Source organism: Lepeophtheirus salmonis, chromosome 6 (assembly GCF_016086655.4).
Source record: "Lepeophtheirus salmonis chromosome 6, UVic_Lsal_1.4, whole genome shotgun sequence".
Classification (NCBI taxonomy): Eukaryota; Metazoa; Arthropoda; class Copepoda; order Siphonostomatoida; family Caligidae; genus Lepeophtheirus; species Lepeophtheirus salmonis.
In genome coordinates, this window is record NC_052136.2 from 11,624,250 (window position 1) to 11,628,033 (window position 3,784).

The following is a 3,784-nucleotide window of genomic DNA, read 5'->3' on the forward strand; positions in this document are numbered from 1 at the left end:
AACAACCCAAACTGCATAGTCGAAAGGGGTTGAAGTCAGAACTGCCACATGGATTGTTGCTGCAGAAGTTTGGGTTATTCAAGGCTGTATGGGACTTTAATGGACTTCATGATGTTGTGAGTATCCAGATGGTATCTTGCCAGTGAGAACGGCACAGAGGAGATCGTACCCTCGTTGTCTTATTTGATGTTGCTTCGACATGTTTACACTTAGAGACATGGGATAAAAACAGAGCCTGTTTGTTTTTGATTATCTTTCCTTTGGTTGCGTAATAAAAAAAACTTGCAGTTAAAAATAAGAAGGATAAAGTTGCAATACAATTCTACTACATGGTTTGAGTCTCCACTCTGTCGTATCACTCAAAGGGATAGTTAAAAACTACAAATTATCTTTAATCATTAGAAGAATAAAGAACGTAATTAAAATAAAATACCAAATTATATATTATATCTAAATTCTCCAAAGCTCAAACTCGAAAATTGCTCTATTGTCCAAACACAAATTGGACTCAGTGCAAAATTTATAAATCTTTTTTTTATGTTGAATGAATAGGAGTTATTTTTGTCCCTAGATATTATGTCCAAACGCTTTAAGCATTTTTAAATTCATTGGCAACAAATTAGGCTCATACTTGCCAAAAAGTAAGTATACTTTAATATGTACAAAATATATAAAATAAAAGGGAATGCAATATATATTTTCCAATAAGGATATTAGTAATCATAAAATGCATATGACTAATAACGTCATTAATCCAAAGAAAGTGATTTATCTTACATTTTACAAATTATTATTTACTTTGGAATATTAAAAATAAATTACAGTGCATTGCCATTTCTTTGATTACTAGTCTCTTTAGTGAGGATGTAGTTAAATGATTTAACATATATACATTACATATTAATGTTGGATTCGATTCATCAGTTTCATGATCAAGTTTTTGATAACTTCCATCAGGGTTTAATGACGTTTATATCCTTTTAATACGTCAAATATATAGGGTTAAAAATAACTCGTACATATGAAGGTTGGGTTTTTTTATGGCTACAAAACATTGGAGTCCATTCATTTCCTGAGTGAGTGATGTTATGTAAACATACGGGGAACCCGTGTCTATTTTCATTTATGATCATATTTTGATATTCAATAGAATTGAACATTTGTAATAAATACAGCTTAATGCCTAAGAAAAGTAATTATATTTGAATTAAATCAAAGTCATTAATGTTGAAAACCCATATGAAATGGCGAGTTTTTTACAATTAATTTGGTTTGGGATTGATTAAAAACAAGAAACATTTCCCTTTACAAATTGATTAGTTAGTTTATTGTCTACATTATGTGAATAGAATGCATACTGATGTTATGACATATTTGAATAAATATTAGGATCTGATATACATATTATAATATTAGAGGTTAGAACAAGGGTGTAAAACTCATTTTGTTTTGGGAGCCGAATGCAGCTTAATGTGATATCAAGCGGTATGTTTGTATTAATCACTAATTTATAAGTTTTGCAAAGAAGAATAATTCATTTATAAAAATCTTTGTAACATGAATTTTCCTTTTATTAAGTACATCATGAACAACCTAAGAACTAAAAAAAAAGTATTTGCAATTTTAACAACACTTGTACTCAGTTGAACATTAACTTTAATGCGTCATGCGTACAGATCACAGTCGCTGTAACATTTTTGCAAAATATTGGATCATAGGTTTGTGAAAGTTAAAAATAGTTTTTTCAATATCGGGATCGTATTTTGAACAAATAGATGCCTTCCACAGCATTTTTTTTTTTTTCAGTTCTCCCAGAATGTTGTTAAATTTTTCAATTTGCTCTGTTTCATGATAGCGCAGAATATTGTATTATGTAAGCATTAAATGTTGCTTAAGGCATAATAAGCACTCTGTGTCCACTACTTTTCTCCTTTTTGACAAATACATTTCGCTGCTGAGGGTACAAAGCTGAAAAATTAAGCATTCAATTACAGCCAACAGGTGCTAAACATACTCAAATTATACCACATAGTGGTGTTAGTTCTGGCATAATGTTGCTTTCATTTTGCCTACTCGTACTAAACGCAGCGTCCCTAGCGGACAATATCACAGATTTTAAAGAAAATTATAGTAGAATATTTGAGAGGACCTGGGGGGGGGAAGAAAAAAAGAAAAAAAAGAAGAATTATTCCTTACACTCAATTTGTTTTTTTCAATTATAACTGGTATGATGTATTTAAATTTTATTCTATGTATGGGTATTGATGAAAAATTTGGGCATTTTTCAACATTGTATGTTATCTATTTTTTTGATTAAAAGGCTTTTTTTTCAGATTAGAATAGAGAGAATGCAATTAACATGATATTTACGATTGTCATAAAAATATACATATATATATATATTTTAATAATGCAGATTTATCTCCTGGGCCATACCAAACCTCAAAGTGGTTGACATCCCTGAATGAAAATATATTTTCATTGTGATAAATCTTGTTTCTCAGCCTCCAAAATGACCGACAACAACAATGCTGACGTAACATAAAACACGTTTTATACTCGAATCCAACAATATTCCATATGTACGAGGACCAAATCAATGCTTTTATTTGATTAGAACAGATTATGATCAAGAGTATTGTTAGATAATCTTTTGGTGAGCTGCTGGGATATATGGTTTCGCAAGAGCAATGTGCATTGTACACGCAACAACAATAAAATCAAATATAAAGGGTTTAATACAGGGTGTCCACGATAAATTGGAACTATCTTAAAATTCAACCTGCTGGATAAAAATGGAATTTGGAGTGTATTTGTTAATATGAAAAAGTTAGACATGATATTAAACAATAAATTTATTCAACATGTCCTCCCTCAGCAGCCACCATCTTCTCCATCCTGCCGCTAAAGGAATTGCATGCACTGATGACTTCCGCGGAATCGACAGCATTCCACTCCCTCGTAATGGAGCCCTTCAGGGCCGCGATGCTCTTGTGGCTGACCTTGCACACCTCCCTCTCCAACTTCCCCTACCAGTAGTAATCACACGGATTGAGGTCGGGTGAGTTGGAGGGCCAGGTGTTGCGATCCCAGAAAGTGATGTCGTGGGAGTTGAAGAGGTTAGTGTTCCTCATGGCGATGTGTGCGGGCGCTGAGTCTTGTTGGAATATGAACTCCCTCCCAGTGGCCATATCCTTCATCCAGGGGATGACAAACTCTTTCATGACTTCGCAGTACCTTATCACGTTAACCCTTTCCTTGGGATTGAAGAAAAAATGAGGCATCACCTTAACGGTGCTGCAGATGACATGAAGGGTCATCATGGAGGCTGGGAACTTTGTGGTGAAGACTGCAGGGACCTCTTCTCTCTCCTTGGCAAGCCACCTGTCATTCTGAACGTTGTAGCTTCTGTCAACAGTCCAGTTCTTCTCGTCGGAGAAGAAGATGATTCTTCCTCCAGGGCTCTTCAGGTCATTGAGACGACGCTTACCGTTGGTGAGCCTGGTGGCCTTCATGGATGCCGTGAGGATGTGTTGTTTGGCAATTCGTTATGACCTGTACCCGAGGTCCTCATTCACAGCCTTGGAGACCAGCTGCTTGCTCACTGCACGGTTCTTGGCCAACCTGGAAAAGGAAGTCCCTGGCGAAGCCTTGATGGACTTCCGGAGGCCTTAATATCCACATTATGGATCTGGATGAAGTTTAAAGTAGTTCCAATTTATCGTGGACACCCTGTATACCATTCACTATAATGACAAGCTAGGAAATGACATGCAAATCTACA